General features: G+C 31.2%; 1 protein-coding gene across 3 annotated transcripts in view; it reads right to left on the bottom strand.

Moving 5' to 3' along the window:
• Positions 1–20,995, bottom strand: part of pros (homeobox protein prospero) — a 281,310-nt gene that overhangs the window by 173,123 nt on the left and 87,192 nt on the right. For all 3 annotated transcript variants that reach the window (XM_035364780.2, XM_035364779.2, XM_035364784.2), the window contains exon 3: positions 12,154–12,227. The gene's annotated coding sequence lies outside the window, so the exon portion shown is untranslated. The remainder of the gene's footprint in view (positions 1–12,153; positions 12,228–20,995) is intronic.

The following is a 20,995-nucleotide window of genomic DNA, read 5'->3' as shown; positions in this document are numbered from 1 at the left end:
TTTAATTCATGATACGTCTAATTTAAAAAATTAAATATTTTCATAAAATTGCATTACATATTTTTTCACTTTTAAAATGTACAGAAGATATATGATGTCCCTATATTAATCTAAATGTATATTTATCTAGTGTCCTATAAAATATTTCGTTTTTCCTATTAAAAGAAAAAGATTGGAACCTTTTTTCTTGAAGGACCTTTTTTCCTGAAGAATTTATTTCCATTATCATTTCATATAATATACTTTTCTAAACATAAAAGAAGGATAAATTTTCTTTCCTTAAAACGGTCATCAGAAAGTCAGACTCATCTAATATAACGGGACGACAATTTACAACTCATTCATTACATCAAAAGCAAACAGATTTACTGAGTTTTATCTTACAAGTATGGTATTCTAACGTTTTTACTATCTTTCTTACAGAATACCTTCAGTATACAAATTCACAAGTGAAACGTCTTGTGTGTAATCCTGTTCCTTTTTCCCCCTCGTAAAATTCCTTCAAAAATACAGGGGTCATTTGACGTGTGAGGCTCTCTCATGTTCGGCCCATATATTTTGTATAACAAGCTCACATGTATGAAGCCATATTACATGCTTCTTTTTCATTTTAAAATACTTAAAAATTGACGAAATGTCAAGCCGTTTATACTCATGTCAATATGATGATTATTTTATAATTGCGTCTCGTACTTAAGTATCTTCCGATGGCAACACTAAGGGGAATATAGCCTACTATTTTCCGGAAGGCAGCATTTTCAAATTCCATAAACTACTTATAGAACTTTAATTTCTGGAATTTCGATAATTCGAAAATTCTGATAAGTCATACTATTTTCAAATGAAGCTAAAAGTTAATTCTTTACACGTCCCCGTAAACCAATATCAGATATTACTCACAAAAAGTGGAGAGATCAGGCTCCGCACCTCTTTTGCGGAATCCTTAAATGTGAAACAATTTCAAATTTAAAACGCATTCTCTTTTTTCTGGTAGGGAGGAGTTATTTGATCAACATTACAATAGCCGAACTATTGCTAAAAATGTACAAAGAAAGCTGTTTTGTTTTTGAAATGCATTGTACAATTTTGTTAGGAACAGAGAAAAACATAGCTGTTTGACATTCAGAATTTTTATCGTCAGTTTTAACATATTTATTTTACTTTGAGAGATGGAAAGATAATATCTTAACTATAAAATTTTAGCTGAATGTTTACAGTAATATTTGTGCATATACTTTAGCAGTTAAAAGGGGGAAAATGTTACCAAAATGCAAAGAAAACAGTTTATTAACATAATTACCTTCAAAAGTATGCACAGCCACCAGTGGAGAAGTGGACAAGGCCGTTGACATCTGATAGTTCGTCCAGGATTTGAATCCCAGCGGATGAGCGTTTATGTTCTTTTCGAAGGAAAAAGGCTTCTTCCTCAAATACATCCCATTTTTGGATACAAAGCCTGTACTTTGCCACAATCAAAACAATCTATTCTTCAAGAGGATACATGTCTTCTAATTCGCAATTAGATCCATATGGTTTCATATCGATAGCATTTCTCTAACTTAATATACGATTAGAAAATGAACTTCTTGATTTTTATTTCACAACTTTGTAAGTATGAAACTAAGTTTTAATAATAATGCTATTTTACTTTATTTGAATATGGCAAAACACACGAGAGCTATCTGCCTAATAGGAGTTGCTTACAAGGAGGATGTTTTAAGGGAAATAGCTTGTATTCACGTCCCAATGGAGAAAATCAGGAAACTAACCATAGGCAAATAACAGACAGATCAGACACACAGATCATATAACAGACAAATAATTACCTAATTTTTAAACTAAGAATAAATAATTTATGAAACGTTTGACCTGGGGAACTACATACTCCAACGAATTTTATTTTTACTTTTTTAGTCTTAACGACAAACGAGAGCAGTCCATTTAAGCCAAGCATTCTTGTGTTCAGCTCTCAATATCTAACAGCCGTGTTATAATTCAGCCAAGTATTCGTGGTCCAGTGGAAGAGGAGGCGACTTCATGTATCCCGGCGACCCCAACGTGTCTGGTGATGACCACCAAATCGAATTATCCTTAATCATCGGTAATGTACCGCCAACTGATGAGCAAGCCTTTAAGCTTCGTTCCTGCTTCGTAATTAAGGCCCCAGCGAAATCACGCCTTTGGCAGAAAAGGCAGCTCTCTTCGCCCGTTTCTAAACTTCGACTTGTTTTATAGGGATATATGTGGCTTCATCTTCCAAATGGATGCAGCTGCATTTCGCGCCTTTACATACTTAGCAGTGACGAAGTAAGGGACGATATTTCTCATTACTTCAAAATTCGCATTAGGTTTCGAAACGCCTTAGCTTTAATGACGATTCGGAAGACCTTTCCGGTTGCAAATAGGCAGTAGTTGAGAAAATGGTAGTCAAATCTTCAAAATAAATTTTTACGAAGTGCTTTCGAAACACACGTTTCCCTGACACGCAGTTATAATATATTTTTGGAACTTGGAGATTCAAAAACTTGGTGATTTGGTTGACATATTTTTTATGAACTGGACGTGGTACCGTTCACTCATCATTTGCATACTTTTAAATTGTATATATATATAAGAATGGACACAAAAGAAGTCCAACGTGCAGCACTGCAGTTTCGAAAACCAAACAGAGCTTTTACCTTCTCCTACGAATGCGAAAATCAGATGAAAAAGATTACGCCCCTTCACGAACATAGAAGGTTTCGGGAATGTCTGGCTAAAAGAAATGAATATATCTAACATCGTCTATTGATGGTGAAATGGACTGTTAGGTATAGCATTCAGCTAAACTTTATTAGTTCATCAGTTTATTAGCTTATCAGCAGTTCTTTTGTAATTTTTGTCTGCCCAGTCGGTGGCCGAATAGTTAAGACTGTTGAATAAAGGGTATTCAACCCGGGTTCGAGCCCGGAATAACGGGCTGGCTGCATCGTTGGTTTCCGAGTTTTTTTTTTTTTTTTTTCCTCGTGTAACATAAATAACGGCCAGTTTCTCTTACAAAGTCCTACATGAAGGGCAGTCCATCCTTAAGGCAGATAGTCCTCATCTGCTTTGCTATACTCAAATAACTTAAGCTAACCATAAATTTAATCATATGATGGCAAATCCCGTTTTTCTATTGCATCACCCTGTAAATGCATAGTTGAAATTATAGCTGATTCTTACATATAAAGCCATGCCAAGAGTGAACTAAGTAAGAGCTTTCCTCAGGCGGGGAAAAAAGGCAGGAGTATCTATCACACTGCCTTAGTTACGCACTTTTCCCATAAGCGATAAATGTACTTCTAAAATTACCACTGAAGAGCTGATCCACATTTACAATTAAATTATGACACATACTAGAATTAATGCAACAAATAATATGATTTTTTACTGATAGTTAATTAATGTTGTTAATTTATTATTCAGCCTAATTATTAATGACCATGACAACATATACTAAACTGAAACGAGAAGAAACTGTTATACCAATGAGATTTCACTGATTGAATTGTATTAAAATTTAACCACGGGAAAACATTATGCCCCATGATTACTAGTTCCTTAATATTAATTGTATACAAAATACTGCATTCTCACATAGCAGTTTTAAGCATTCTAATTACTAATAAATGTTCAAAATTACAGGAGAATATTTATGTCATTAATATATAGAGAAAAATTTTGAAGTTGAAAATTTTTCACACGGTAGAGTATTTTCAATTGAACTTTTTTGCGTCTTCAAATTAAATACTGTCTATATGCAATGGGTTAAAAAATATATTGCCGATTCATATGGTTCTTGGTGAAAATATAGTTATATCACACTTCAGATTTTCCCACTTTATTAAAATTTGTGCCACTTCAGCCTCTCTTCAGAAGAGGATAAAAACGATACCCTTTTCATATGTAATATATATATAAAGTGATGTCACAATGATCCTTCGCTCTTTAAATTAATAATTAAACGCAAACATTAATAACTAATCATAGCGAAAGTTAATAATTAAACTTTTAATACTGTCTGAATAAAACATCAATGACACTCGCGATTATACTTAATATAGAAAACATGACGTTTTTAATATTTGAGTACGATATAATATTATTTTCTTGGAACAGAAAACAAAATCTTGAAAACTAAAATATCGAAATTAAAAAATCACATCGAAACAGAAAAGTGAGACTCTTCAGGATTTGGCTCAGTATTTAATAAAAATAGATTATTTTATACACTTTTAAAAATGTGACTTTAATAAAAGAAAAAAATGTTAAACCATACATAGGAAAATTAATTTGTTTATGACTATTCTGAAAGAGTTACTGCATGGTATTCAACACGTATTTAACATTATGCATGGTATTCAACAAGTGTCTTCTTTTCAGGTTGAAATAAGTATTCTTTATATACCTTAATTATACACTTTGAAACCTTCCCACGAACTATAATGAAATGTGAAAAAAAAAAAAAAAAAAAAGCTTGAAATGGTACGATTTTTAATGTTCTCATTTAGAACATCTGCAGAAGAGGGAGGAAAAGAACCTGAAATGGCAGGATATTTTTTGCCTCTTTTAGAAAGCCTAATGGAAATCACGCAAAATACTTGCGGAAAAAAAGCAAACAAGGGGAAAACATTCGTCTAACGAAACATCGGGTGCGGGGAAAAACAGAAACAAAGAATTACAGTGTTTAAATATTGTGAAAATTATGGTAGTGCGGTGGGAAAGATAACAAAATATCTTCGCTTAATACAAAATACCATGTCGAGCGGGGGGAAAACCGCGTACAAATATGCATTTTTTTTTCATATCTAAGAAGTTAAAAAATTATATAAATATATATTTGAAGTTGCTTAGTTTTCACAATGATTTATATGAATGAGCTTTGAGATTACTGCTTTATTTTTATCAAACTTTTTTAAACCCTTATTCTTTATATTTTCTGTGGATATTTCTGTTTGCGTTGAACGCAACGATATCGTTTTAGATGTTTTCGGTACACAAATATATACAACAGAATTTTGCTATTTATGTCAACTGTGTGAGAATGGACACAGACGAATTTAAGTAAATTACTAAAATTAAAAATGAAGAACTTCTTTTTCAAGATGGTTTGTAAAATTCTCGAATGCTGTAATTCAGTAAATAAAACACTGCGAATTTGCTAAATTTCGTTACTCGAAAAATAATTAAATGGCTGCATAGGTCAGAAAGTTAACGAAACGGTTTCTCCATCTGACTTTATTAATGATTCTGATGACTTTGAAGCTAAATATTAGCTTTTTGAATTTGAAGATAAATATTATTTTTTTTTTAAATCTGAAAGGTTTCAGATTTTAACGGTTGCCAAAAAAGGTTGGTTAAGATTTTTTGTGCTCTTACTGACCTCGCAATCTATACAAGTCTGCTTTTACACTCACTCCTCCCAATTTTCCGCCTTCCCATTTTAACATTGTTATTAAACATCATTTTCTTCGCATTAACGGCATGTACAATTCAACAGCAAGATTACAAAACTTTTAAAAGCAGCATAGCAGTATACGTTTAGAATTCCCGATGAAACGTTAAATATTGGCATACATTTTTTTTTCAGTCGTTTCTGAGTTCATCATATCAATATTCAGTTTTGTTAGTAAGACGGCTTACAACATTTTTTTGTCTTTTTATTATTAACGTTTTGCGTGTTTACTTATTTATTAAATATCACGTTCTTGGCGCTTATGCCACATAAAATTCTATTCAACAGCAAAATCACAAAATATTTCAAAACAACATATTTTTAGAATTTCCGATATATATTCTCGTGCACTGGAGATAAAAATGTTTTATTCCGTAGAGTGTTGGTACTTCTCGCTTTCAAATCGTTGTTTTTAAATCAAGAATTCATTAAAGTTTTGCAAAATAGGAAATAGATTATAAAAAGAATTCGAAATTCAAAATTCGGGTTTCTAGGTGCCCACGTTAGGATGGAGAAACTATGTTATTCAAAATTTGATGGCTCTAGGTACCGTTGTTTTTTTCACAGTGCGAGAAACATACATACATTCATGGGGATTCTTCATTATTTAGTGTCTTTAAATATAATACAGGGCAATAATATTTGGTGGCAACAACTTGAAAAGTGATACATGACATTTAAGTAATTCAACGCAAAATGACGTTTCGAGGCTGATAACCCATTTGGAACTGACGTCTCTTTTGGGCTAATAACAAAAATTATAATAGATTAAAAAATCAATAAATAACAGATTATCTTATTAAACTTCTTTCCTCATATTTTACTTTAAAAATGCTTTAATATTTATTAAAAAATTTTAAGATGTAGGAAGTCGTCACATCGACCGAGAAATGAACTTCAAATTTCTCTGCGCGCTTTGAAAGTTTTCTAAGTTTTCTAAACTAATAGTTGAACTGCCTATTAGCTGTTTTAAAAAAGTACGTGCGGGACACAAAGATAAAATTCAAACTTTGGGAAAATTTGATTATATAAGTCATTAATTTACAACCACTGAATCTTTTAAAAACAAAAGTGAGAACAAAACCTCCTCCAGACTTATATTCTGTATGCCCTTTTCAAACAGTTTTTAATTATTTTTAGCCTTTTAATTAATTTAAGATAAAAAATGCCACTGAAATTGCCTCCTCGCCCCCCCCCAAAGGCTCGCCTACCATAGAAACTTATTTCTCAATTTAGCCAAGAGTTCTTAGGCCAAATACAAAACCTCTCTCACGTATCTGTTACCTGGACTTCTCATACCTGAAATTTCTCAATTCAGAGCACACCGAAAACATCGGCATTAAAGAATTCTAATATCAGAGAAGCTTGTCTTTCCCACGAAGTTTTACATATGTGGATAACCCCTTTGCGAAAAGCTTTTCCTATTAACTGACCGCTTGAGATGGGGTCTTTATTATGAAGCTTGTACGGAAGTCCCTTTTCGAATGCTCATTCGTAACTCCGATTGGTCGTCTAATTCGAGAAATCGTTCGCCTTTAGTGGTACTCCCGAGATATCGACTGTTATGTCCAGTGCATGGTCCTTCAGCTCAAGTGCAGAGGCCCATATTGTGTTCCAAAAAGTTGCTTATGAGCAGTCCACTGGGGCACGTTATTAAACGCTGTGGGGAAAGGCAACACATTAATGCTGCTAGGATTAGATTTCAGATGGAAATGTACCGAGATTTCCCCAACGTCGGGAATCACACATTAGAAAAGCAAGCTTTCTGGTTTCAGAGCTGATGAAATGAAACTTCTTTTGATCCCAAAAAAGAAGCTAAGAAAACGAAATCAGTCATTTGCATCATAGATTTTACTTATCATATCCTTATCTGATATCACATCTTTTAGATCTCAAACTGCTTTACGTTTTATTAATGCAAGGTGGCTGTCCAGGAAGGGAAAAATAAAGAACAAGAACTTATATATATCTGAAATTAAGGTTTCTATTGCATTACAGTTTATTTAGTGGCACGCTGAGAAAACTAACTTAATCCTTTTAGATTCCTTTCTGTGGCGATCTGGCCCTTTTAATTTTTTTTTCCTGTGGCATTCGTGGACATAAAGTTTTAGATTTTTTTTTTTTCTGAGAGAGTTTGGGGAACATTATCAAATAGACTGATGGGAATAATTAAAATATTAAAAAATTACTATTATCTACATTGACAGATAATTCTATTTTAAGGAATAATAATTATTATTATAGCCGTAGTTGGGTTGCATGCAAAAACCGAAAAAGAAGAGATAATTTAAACTTGATTTGGTGTGCGTAATGACCTACGACTGGATAAAAAGATTTATTCAGACAAACACTATCTATCTATTAACTTGATTTAGAGTGTCTTATACGAAGTCTTCTCGTGTAATTTACTATTCAGAAATGAATCTTATATTGATTATAGTTTGCCGTACGCAAAATTTAAACTTATCTTTTTAGATTGAGAGAAAACCTGAGACATTTAGCTCTGATTCTTTCCAGAGTAAAGGAGTTCATTAAGCTTCACATATTACAGATACTCGTTGCCACTGCATGCGAAGTTCGCAAATCACTCGCAACTTCTGCTGTGGGTTAAATCGATACGATGATATGAGTAAATTAAAAAAGTAATCGCTTTTTACTCATAATTATGATTTTGTTGCAACAGCTCTCATTTTGCAAGTTCCAGTACATACATAAAACAATACGTATACGCATACATATATTAGACACACGTGATATAACGGAAAGAAAGCATGCAAATACCGAAGTTGTAACAAGAAAAAAATTCTCACCTTAGACTGGAGCTTGGTTTTACAAAAAACCTCTATGCGTTTCGAAAGGAGGTTGGAACGGGACCATTCTTCAAGAAGCAAAAACACTATGAGTCGTAAAATGAAAATCGATGTTTATATGGCGAAATAAAATAATTACATAACTAAAAAAGCAGGAATATTTTAAAAGCCTTCATTACCTCATACTCTTGGTTCTCTTTAATCTTATTTGATCCAATAAGTGCTGTTACGTTAGTTGTTTAATTAATTATTTTATTTCGTGAACTGAATTCTCATTTACAAAGTTTTGGCTTGTGGAGTAGACCAATTTTATTCTTTTATTCTTTCTTATTTTGAAGAAGAGACCTCGCCCCAGTCTTTTTGAAATGCAAAGAAGAAAAAAATAAATAAATAAAACAAATGTCATGATAATTTTGAATTCGCTTGATCCTGAACAAAATGCAGATTCTAATTTATGATTGCTAATTATAAAAAAATTCCTTAACTCTGTCGCTTAGGTGATCCTCTTCTTTTTACTCACTGAAGAAACTGGCTTTCTGAGAAATGTCAGTTCTTGATTAATTGCTTCCATATCTTTTTGTTTTCCCCTGCGGATTTTAATAGCGTAATGCTCTTCGCAACAGTCACTTAAAATTGAGAGTAAAATAAAATATTATAAGTTAATATTATTCTTAAAAGGAATGCTACTGGACGCTTGGGCTTATCTCAACATGGGGAAAAAAAGAAAACCTTCCTCGTGATTAAATTTTTGTATAATTGCAAAATTACTACATATAAATTCACCTATGGTATGAAGGAGGAAAAAAAACAGGAGTTACAAAATAAAAATGCGTTATTTCGGATTTTAATATGCGAAGGAGACACTAGTGACACACATCCTTTCAAAAAATTTGAACATGGCTCTGATACAAATTTTTACCTTGACATAATTATATTCAATTTACAATGCTAAATAAAAATTTATAACAGTAAGTAATTTTAATGCTAAAACAGTATAAAAAATTATTGTATGTGGGGGGGGGAGGAATAATATCGTACGCCACAGACAAAAGCACTTAAAAGGCTTACTGCGAAGGTAACTTAAATTGATATTTAACAAATAGCAGAGAATAAAAGTTTAAAAAAACTTTCAGGAAGTTCTCGCTCAGCGGTTTCAAGAATGATTGTTTCCTACTTCATTTGAGAAAAACGACGATTCCACCTCCTTTCTTTCCTAAGGTATTAGAACATACGATTCTCATAAAAATTTTCGAAGAGCAAATTGAGAGAGAGCAAGAAACCCCCTTCGAAAGCGATGGACAATACTCTTTAAAACAACGGTAATAGGAGTGTCGTGATATAAACACTACGAAGAGAAGCGGGGGGGGAGAGAAAAAAGAGGAAACTGCTTCATTTTTACGCTAACAAATTAGAACACAGAGTTCACACCCACCCGACCCCCAACTCGCAGCACGACTCCATTAACTACTATTTCATTTTCAGGGGCAATTTAAACGCGTGCGTCACCGTAAGCTTATCACGCAACACAAAATGACGCAACGGCGGTGTCTGTATGCTTCGATGGAGACAGAGAGCGCCATCTGTCCGATCAAAAGGTAAAAATTCATTTTTTAGGATTTTTATAGTAAACTTTGATGGATATTAAAAACTCTAATAGAACTTTACTTAACACAAGTTATTAAAAAAAAAGTGCTAATAAAATAAAATCTGCCTTATACATTTGAAAATTCGTTAGAAATTTGTTCTGTTTAACTGCCAGCTTATCAAAATTATTAGAAAATGCTTAAATATGAAATTTATTTTAAAATTTAAATTACCGATAAGGCCTCGGAAATGGATTAATATTCCCAATTAGCAGATTTTTTCCGACATCAGATCAGAATCTGCTGAAAATCAAACGAGTTGCGTCATCTATTTTCAGTAATATAATAATAGTGCGTTACTCATCAGCGTAACTAACTGAATCATTGGAAATTTTGTTTCAACTTCTTTTTAATAATATCTTGCAAAAAGTTTTATTCTATGCAATAAATACAATACGCTACTAAATAATTAATGAAATGTTGATGTATTAAATAAAATGCGTTTCTAAACCATAATTAGTCGATTGCAAAACATCTAATTCTTCTTGTGTAAATGATCAGTATCAAAAACTAATTCCAAAGTTAATTTTTTGAAAAACAAATTATAAATCTGTTTGCATATTTCATTATTTTTTTTTATTTTATTCAAATAGTTATCATTTTCAAAACGAAAAATCCCTTTTAATATTTTACTTTCAATCTAAATTTCATTTTTATAAGAGCAAAGATTTAGTTTTACCAAATGATAACACTAGCAATAGTTACATGTCGAAGGAAGTGCATTGTTTTGAATTAACATGTAAAAGCATGTCCTGGTAAAATAAAATCCACTGCCATAATCATGTCTGGATAATTAATGGGGCGAAAAACGAGAAGAATTTTGAAGAACTGTTTCATCCATAAGCTCTGGAAAGTTTTCCAGCTGCGCAAAACATTATTTTTTTATTCCATGCGCCCTTGCACATAGCCGATTCTCGGAGTTTCGCCATTTAGTAAAGTATAAATCTTGAATTTATCTCTCAAATTCGTCTGTTATTGATTTACACAAAATGAGGGATTTAAAAGCAATAAGTCCACTTCTATATAAATCTTTATTTCTCTTTTCATTATAATATGTCTGACTGATGTGAATTCAAATGTATTTATTTACAATACATCCTAATGATAACTTTTATGAATATATTCAAATGATAATGATATATGCAAATGACATCTAAATGATAATTTTTATGAATATATTCAAATGATAATGATATATCTAAACAGCATCCCAATGATAATTTTTATGAATATACTCAAATGATAATGATATATCCAAATAATATCCTAATTATAATTTTATGAATATATTCAAGTGATAATGATATACCCAAACGAAATACAAACAATAGTTTTTTATGTATTCCCGTAAGATGATTCTAACTCTTATGCTATGCAGCTGGTTTATTAATGTTTAATATTTTAAAATTTTGTAAATATTCTATTAATTTTTTGAAAATTTTAACAGCAAATTCTTCCTTGAAGTTGTTACACTAAATTAAAAGTTTCATGAGAACAATTTTTTTAAATTAATTTTAAAAATATCGCCTGACGCATTAAATTGCAGTCTAAAGTTTTCAGTTTAAAATTTTCAATTTTTCGTCTCAAATTAATTGTCTAATTAATTTCTTCTATAATTCTCGTAATAGATTATGATCGTATATCCCATTCCTGCTACTATATCAAGGGTAAAATTTCTAGATGCTCATAAAAATTTACTCCCGAATTTATAATAAAAACATTCTAAATGTAAATGATAGTACAGTTATTCCCATTTTACATTGGTAATTAGATATGACTACGTAAAATTAACGTAAAATTTCAGTCACACGTCTTCATATTCTGTATATTTCTGGAACTATGTTTAAACTTAATTTCGTAAAAAGACAAATTAAAATTCTTTGGGAACTGAGAAAGGCGATTTAACACTCAGATAATTTTGATTAACAATTATGTATAGTTTCATGATATTTCACTTCAAGAAAACATGAGTGCATGCAGTCACAGTGTCCCATCTCTGAGGTCAGGGGAGGAGGAATAAAAAATGAATAAATAAATAAAAATAAGAATAAAACCAACTGCTCGAATCAGATTAGAATTATTCAGGTTGTCTGATATTACTTTCAAAAGAGTGAATTAGATGTTTTGGAACTTGACATTAATTGAATATCGTCATACTTAAAGCTCACTCATTATTCCGATTATAGGAAAAGAGGGAAAACTTTATTAACACAAAGTTTCTTACCGTAGAATAAATTTTGGCAGCTTCCCTTCAGTAGAAATTCGTCTGCAAATGCATCTTCAATCCTCGTATTAAAACTAAGTAAAATAAAATAAGAAATCAATATATAGTTTTATGTTATATAGTCAAACACATTATTTATATATATAACAGCAATATCACAAACTAAGTACACAAAGACATGAAAGAAATGAAATTAATAACAATAAAATCAAATTTCTCCAAAAATATATAAAATTCAACCAATATTCAATATTGAATTAAATTTTAATTGCATTCCTCTGCCTTTATATGTATTTTTCATTACTTTTATATTTCTTTTTTCTCTATTACTACTGGTTTGATGGATATTATCTCTCTCTTACACATATAGTATAAGATGACATTTTAATTAATATTTTGAATAATCATTACCCATCATCATTACAATCAACAATTAGCATAAGAGTTAGAATTACAGAAGAAATGTTTCCAACAAAATAGGGTGCGGAGGCTTGAATATATTTCAGTTATTTTCGTCAATGAAATTATTCACTATACTTCCCTGAAATATATAAAACTACAGTAACTTTTGTAATTAAAACCCAAATAACATTATTAGAATGATATTCTTTACATTAAAATTTCCCCCTGCTAAATACTTTCGTAAATATTATTCTTTTTGATAGGCTATGGAAAGATTTTAACACTCATATTTTAAAATAGTATGTAGAAATGATAATTTTCAATAAGCAATTATATAGTTGATGCTTCATCTGCAATATTTGACACACCGAATCAAAAAATTAAAGCCTGTAGATAATTCAGAATTAAAACTTAATTAAATTTCTTTAATTAGAATATTTGATATCAGGTAAGATGAACAAATTTCTAAATAACTAAAAATATTCACTATAGATAACTGCATTTTGGGTACGGCATATAGATACTGCATTTTAATTAGTTTAGATACTATATTTTGGAATGGAGGCTCTCAAAGAAAGGGGGGGGGAAGATAAAAATTCTGATCTGAATGAGTCTTCAGCATTTTTAACATATATTATGTAACATATATTATAAATACAGCTAATTTCTACCCATAATGCATTTAGAATTAATGCAAATAACACAGTTCAATAAAATGAATAAGAAACTCATTCATGGATTCCTTCAGGTCCTTCAAGTTTTCTTTTAAAGACTACAAACACTTGAAAATATTTGCTTAAGAAGCGAAGTATTCGCTTTTTTTTTTCGTGTAAAAAGCAGTTTTACAAATATATCAGAATGCATTTTACAAGATACAACATAACATTTATCTTAAAAGTACACATGCCAACTAATAAAAAAATTACTGGTAACTCATAAACCATCTGCCACATCACATTTTTCACATTTAAAAAACGTAATAAAAAATAGCGAATTTTTTTCTCTGAATTTATCCTTTAAGAACAGATTCAGTTTCTTTTTATTTTGCTTTCTTTCTTTTTAAAAAATCGCCTTGATAAAAACCTAACGGTAATTCTAACCTACCCCATCTGCCGGCCTTTTATTGAACCTAAGTGCGAATGGTCTACCCTATCCCTACTCTTCCCCCCATCTTCCATTCTTCACCGATAAGAGTCGAGAAGAGGTTGAAATTCAGCCCCCCTCATCCTTTCTTTAAATCTCCTTCTCACCCGAGGATGAAGGGGGGGCCTGTTCGGGGGCACCCGTTTTTTGCCATAGGACAGATGGCAGACACGCGAACCGCACGCGACTTCACCTGCCCCGCTCACAGCTCGTTTCTTACGTAAGAAAGCACGATTAAAATCTTGGCGACGATTTGGCGAGAAAATAAACAACGCCTAGTTCAGTTAGCTCGCTTTGACTTCTAAGGATAATGAGCGTGACTGGACAATTAAATGTTGATTTCTTTTGATAGCGAAGGCGAAGGAAGTATAGAAATACTTCTTGCGCAGCTGGAAATCTGCATGCTATAATAGCACGATCGTTAAGATAAAAAAAAGAAGGAAATTGTCTGAATGGGAGGGGGCATTATTTTGGATTGAATATTTTAAATAATGCCCCCTCTCATTAAAACAATGTGAATGCGAAAATTTAAAATTCATTTCAAGTGACCAAATGTGCACCAAGAAGTTATTGCATAAAACAGCACTTGAGCAAACAGGAATTTTTAATGCCATATGCATGAAAATAATAAGCATGAATGAATTAGTTGCGCATAGCAAGGAAAGAAAAATGACGACGTTTTTAACATTTGAAAACGGATTATAATTTTTATATCCCTCACATCTTTTTTAATGATTATTCGCCGTACAAAACAGATTAATACCTTCAAAATCTATTTAAAATTTACTCGTTAACACGAACCATTCTCGTCAACTATAGAAAATATGTGCATATGTGACATAATGCGCCGTACCAACAACTAATGGCAATAAGCACATTAAAAAAAAACTCTTTTTATTCCATTAGATATTTTATTTCTATCATAACCACATCATATTCAAATTCCAGCGTTTTTACTTATCAACGTATTGTTCTCTGTTGGTACATACGATTACATACTTAGTGATATGATTATATTTTTAAAGGAACAAAATTATCTTTTTAAGCTCGTCCTAATACATGCATACTCTTTTGGCGAATACTTAAAATTTATCTAAATGTTCAGCTTTCATTTTTATCTACAAAAATAAAGAAATCACAATTTGCCAGATTCCGCAGTGATTCCGCAGAATAGTGTAGAAAAGAAAAAGAATATTTGCTAAAAGAAATTGGGAAGGGATATTGTTATATCTAAAATTAAAATAGTTATTGAAAAGCATTTATTAATAGGACTGAGATTTAACATATAGAAATTTTATGAAGTTTCATTTTTATAACATTCCAAATATGAATAAAATAATCCTAAAAATATTAGAACTGGATTCACTGTCATATATATATATATGAAATTCCACACGTTAAAATACTGCGGAATCTGGCAAATTGTGATTTTCTTTATTTTTGTAGATAAAAATGAAAGCTGAACATTTAGATAAATTTTAAGTATTCGCCAAAAGAGTATGCATGTATTAGGACGAGCTTAAAAAGATAATTTTGTTTCTTTAAAAATATAATCATATCACTAAGTATGTAATCGTATGTACCAACAGAGAACAATACGTTGATAAGTAAAAACGCTGGAATTTGAATATGATGTGGTTATGATAGAAATAAAATATCTAATGGAATAAAAAGAGTTTTTTTTTAATGTGCTTATTGCCATTAGTTGTTGGTACGGCGCATTATGTCACATATGCACATATTTTCTATAGTTGACGAGAATGGTTCGTGTTAACGAGTAAATTTTAAATAGATTTTGAAGGTATTAATTGTTTTGGAAGAAACTGAATAAGATTGTTTACGTAACTGTCTTGGTATTTCTGTAGATTATAACTGCAGCAATCACAATCCTTAGTAATGTTAAATACTTTAAAATTCACTGAGTTTTTCCAATCAGTTCATCGTTATTGCAATTCCATTTCTAGCAATTTTTTAGGTGTGTTGAACAAATACATCTATACATACATGCATGCATAAATTTCTGAATCTAATCCGGATAACAGACGAGTACCTTTTCTAAACCTTCAAAAATCGCCAGCAGCTGCTCATATAAAATTTAAAGTTCCTTTCAGCATATAATCTTAATACCATTCTCTGACTTTTGTTTAGGACTTATGGCCAATAAAATTATTAATCATTTACTTTTGGTCGACTGCTTTTTTACATTTCCTCTATAAAACACTTGCTGAAAACTCATTAGCAGTGCAGCTTGAAATTAACTAAGGACAGTGGAAGGGTGATAATGGACAGCAGGAATATTATATAAGGCCATGAAGGTCTATCCTGTAACGCTTAAGAGTGGCATGGAGTAAAGTCTACAAATAGTAACATTTTGATAAAACTTTTCGCTTTTGGCTAGAATCAGATGTGAGCTGGGTTGTCATTGCCAATGCTTGAATATTATATATCCAATGAAAAAGAAATCTAGCTATAAAATATAGTTTCTTAAATCATCAAGGATTTATGAACAACAAATTAACATACAATTTAAAGAAAAATATACATTAGCAGTTACGAAAAGAATGAAACAATCTTTAGCTGCTTTACACAATTTTATCTTTGTTTACAAGTACTTGGTGGCTCTTTTTCCAGCACACTCCCGTTTCGTTCCCAGTTAAATCTCATCTTCCGTATAGTCGCTATCTTCAATGATCACCGGCTACGTCCTATGGAAATTTTCCTGCTGCAGCTGCCACTCCTTGTACTTTAATGTCATGTAGATTGACCGCTTGATGAACTTATCAAACCATCCACGGCTTGGTCCAATTCATCATTTTTCGCTTCTATGGCTTTCGTAGCCTTCATGTCATTGAAAAGCCTTTAGGATTTATTTTGATTAATGGCCTTGTTTAAAGGAAAGATTGAATGCTTTGATCACCTATCTAGACTTAAGATTCTCTGTTTCGGCAAAATTGCCTTTTCCTTACGAAATAGTTTTAACTGGACTTTTTATTTATTTGTTTGCCTGTTTTCAAGACAATATTAATAACAAACCATGAAAGATAAGCTTATCTTACTAACACTGTTTCGTGCTTTATAACATCGCATACTGAGATATACCTCCATTATAAATGTTTATTCAAGGGTAACACCAGATACAAAACAGAAGCTGTATTCTGATGTCTTACTAACGGTTGTGATACAGGGACTTTGAGTAATAACACTAATAAGACTAGAAAGATAAAATTGCGGAATAAGACGCTTATAAAAAGTGGCAGTAAATTTGAAACCTGCTGTACTGAAGCATTTGTGTTCAAAAACTATTATTGATACCTCTTCGTCGTCCGCAACGCGTCTAGCGCGTTTAAGTGAAACTTCCGCAGGGCGGTCGTAACGCGCCTCAAGCGTTCTTCTACACTTTTAAAACTTTTAAACGTTTAAAATGCTTTCTAAATGTTTTACTTGTTTGAGTTTTTATTTGTTCTAATACCTCCTAGAGGATAGCACTAATCAGACATTCCATTTCTAATTGAATTTGCCCCGGGTTTTATGAATATTTGCGCCATTTTACACAAGACAGTGAGAGAGGGCTTCAACATCTACTCAGCAGAAAAAGAGAAAAAATGAGGTTGTGAATTGGAAAGACAAGAAGGATATACGTTTGATGCGTACAGTCCATAATAACTCGATGATGGATGTTGGAACACGGAAAAGAACTGTAAAGAAAAACAATAATTGTAAAAGATTACAACAAAATGGGAGGAGTGGACCGCCTGGATCAGATGTTATCAAATTATCCTGCTGTTAGAAATAAGCAGAGATATTATTATTTTTCCATTATGCTTTATTTCCTTATAATTTTACTTAATATTCATTGACATTTATCCACTACGAAAGTTATGTATGGAAAGTTATGATGTACAGAGAAAACAACATTACACGCTAGACGGCCGCTGAGGGGAAATTTTCGCGGACAGGAGAGGACGGCGAAAGGGTTAATCAAGTGGATTAAAGATAATTTTATAAAGCTATCATAATATTCTTGATCATATGTGAATAAGAATAAAATTATATGGCTAATAACAATGGCGAATTTTAACAACGCCGAATCAAACTTGCCAAAGTATTTTTTGCTACTACTTCTGCTGTTAATTATGTTAATGTCCTAATATAATTTTTTAACGAAACCTCGTGATTTCATTTTTAGCCCAAAAGGGCAATTTGGCCAAAAGGGCTACTAATTTCATTTCGGCATTTTGCGTCGTCTACTGTAAAACGGCGTTTCACTTTTCAAACTGTTGCCACCAAATATTACAGCCCTGCATTATATTTAAAGAAATTAAAAAATGAAGAATCTGCATGAACGCATGTGTGATTCTCGCACTGTGAAAAAACAACCTATCTAGAGACATCAAATTTTGAATAATGTAGTCTTCCACTCGAATATGGGCATCTGGAAGCCCAAATTTGGAATTTGTATTATAATATATATTTCCTATTTTGTAAAATTTTAACGAATTTTTGATTATCAAACTCAACTATTTCAACTATGCAATGCACGGGAGGAGGGAAAAAAAAAAAAAAAAAAAAAAAAAAAAAAAACCACACACTTTTTTATCTCAAGCGCGCTAGACTATGTACCCGAAATGCTAAATATATGCTGTTTTAAATTATTTTGTGATATTGCTGTGGAATTGAATTTAATGGTTTAAGTGCTGAAGAGCGTGACATTTAAAAAATAAAGGTAGCATACAAAACGTTAAATAAACGCCCCTTTGAGCGTAATTTAAAATCTAAAAGATTTCAGTTTTTTTTTTTTTTTTTTTTTTTTTTTTTTTTTTTTTTTTTTGTTTGTTTGTTTGTTTGTTTGTTTTTATAGTAACTAAAAACATTCTTTTTCGCTTTTTGGGTGCAATTCACTTGAATCGTGAAATTTAAATAAAATATTTTAGACAACAGAATACGAAAAGCAATAATGGTAAAATAAGAAAGGAATAATAAAGAAGAAAATAACTGCCTCTATCCCATTCCATTCTTTAAATTCCTATTTGATCTAGAAATACAGTCTCATCATCACTTAAAATCACAGGCCTGCTAACATTGAAGGGGTAGAGCTTAGGATTACAAAATCCAAATCATTATTGGCAGCTGCATGATAATTAAAAAAATGGAAAATGTATCGAAGAACCGCCAGATTTCTGCGAATTGCATTAGAGATTCTGAAAAAGTTTCACTTAAAGCAGCATTTTTCAGGCGTTTTTCAAATGGAGAGTACTTTAATAAATGAGAATGTTCTGTGAACCACCTTACTCTTGACCTCTTCCACAGCAGTTTGTTTACCCATAACAGTTTTTACTTAAAATCTCTATTAAAATATAATCCAAAACTTTTCAAATTTAGTATTTAAGGCGTTTATATCAATGGAAACAGCGTATTAGATTTTAAATAAATTGATAAATCAGAGGTGGCACTATCCCTGAAGCTCTGAACAGATTATTGCGGGAAAAAAATATTATAATATAATCCAAAACTTCTCTAATTGTATTAAACTCGTATATGAACTCGCAATTTCGTATATTCGTAATTTTAAACTCGTATATGATTTAGAAAAGCATATTGATTTTGACTATGTATAATAAAACGAAAGTATCACTTTATTTCGAGCTCTTAATATATTTTCTTGAAAAAGTACAGAATCACTACAATTAAGAATTTGGCAGACAAGTTTGTCAAATTGTGCCGCCCGGTGAATGTATTCAGAGTTCGACCGGAGGCAACCAAGCATAACCTCCGTTTCAAGTGTGATTTCAAGTTGCATAAATGCTAGTATGTAGTGGTTTTAGATACAATAACCATTCTTTTGACAGAGCAAATAAGCAAAACCGGAAAAAAAATTAAGACTAAAATTTAAAAAAAAAAAAAAAAAAAAAGTAAAAAGGTACAGATTTTAATGTCGTCCAGAGGGCTTTAAAAAATCATGAGATTTAATATGGTCTCTCTGAGTTCATAATTCATCAGTTTGCTGTTGGACTCACTCCTATTGACTGTTCACTTTTTACTATTCTATGGTTATTGTTATTTAAAATATAGAACTGGCGGAAGGTGATGTGACGGTCACATCAGATTTTATTTTCCTGAATATAGCTCTCTAAAATTCAAGCAGCCACGACTTTGTTTTATTATTACACGTTAGTTATAAAATAATCAAGTTTAATTAAGAAATATTATGAATAATAAAAGAAAACCCTAGACAGCACATTAAAAAATTTCTCTACAAAGTCGGCCACCTACATTAATGTCTGTTTCCCTTCAACTTGAATTGTAAAAATTACACCGGATTTGTAAGATTTACCATATTTATTAAATAAAAAGCATAATTAGAAAATAAATAACATACATATAACCAAAAACTAAATTAGAAAGCAGTGAATGCTTGAGATACTTTTGGCCACACTAAAATAAACGCATGGTGTTACTTCCATTAGATTTAATATGCCATTATTTGTAAAAAGTAAAATTTTAAAATGCCTTTGCAATTCAAAGTAATTTTTACATAACCCCCTAACAGACCGCAACACATAATTTGAAAATCCTTATTCTCGATAGTTTTTTTGTTTCCGTAAATGAAAAATTACTGAATTGCTTTACAGTGTGAAGAATTACTGAATTACTTTACAGCGCCATTACTTCGGCAGTGTGAAAAAATATAATAGGTTTATCAGGAGAAATCACCTATACTAAAAACAAGATTAAACCATGTTTCAATAAAAGCAATTTTCTTTGCCATCGAAGAAGTTATCATTAAACTTTGAAAAGAATTAAAAATAAATGAACCGTTTATTTTGAAAGTAATGTAAGTCCATGTTTTTTCTTCTTTCGAGATAATTAAAGGTCATCATTTTAGTCAGTTAAAAATATAAATAAATTGTACTGAGTATGGCAGTGTTTCAACGAATTTAGAAATATGTAATTTGATTACATAAATGATTTTTACTTGAATATAACTAAAATAATATATTCTTTCTGGGTCGTAAATGGACTTACCCCACTTTCATTATTATCGAATTGTAAAATTAATTTAATTTAAATAATCAAAAATTTAATTTTATTTGAAATACAATGTATTTTATTCTGATTTTGTTTGTAAAAAAATAACCAAAAAATGTTGTTTTTTTTTAATTTTCAGCATTAAAAAATAGATTTACTTATAGTTAAATTATTTAATGATAAGTTTATCCTTATTGCGGTTTTTGTTGCCAAACCAGGAAACAAAAAGTTGTGACATTTCAGGTTAATACATACACATATGACGTCATGA

The sequence above is a fragment of the Stegodyphus dumicola genome, chromosome 12, assembly GCF_044657685.1.
Source record: "Stegodyphus dumicola isolate Sdum_Otavi_A_Nest chromosome 12, ASM4465768v1".
In the NCBI taxonomy this organism is placed as follows: Eukaryota; Metazoa; Arthropoda; class Arachnida; order Araneae; family Eresidae; genus Stegodyphus; species Stegodyphus dumicola.
This window is presented reverse-complemented; position numbering and strand designations above follow the sequence as displayed.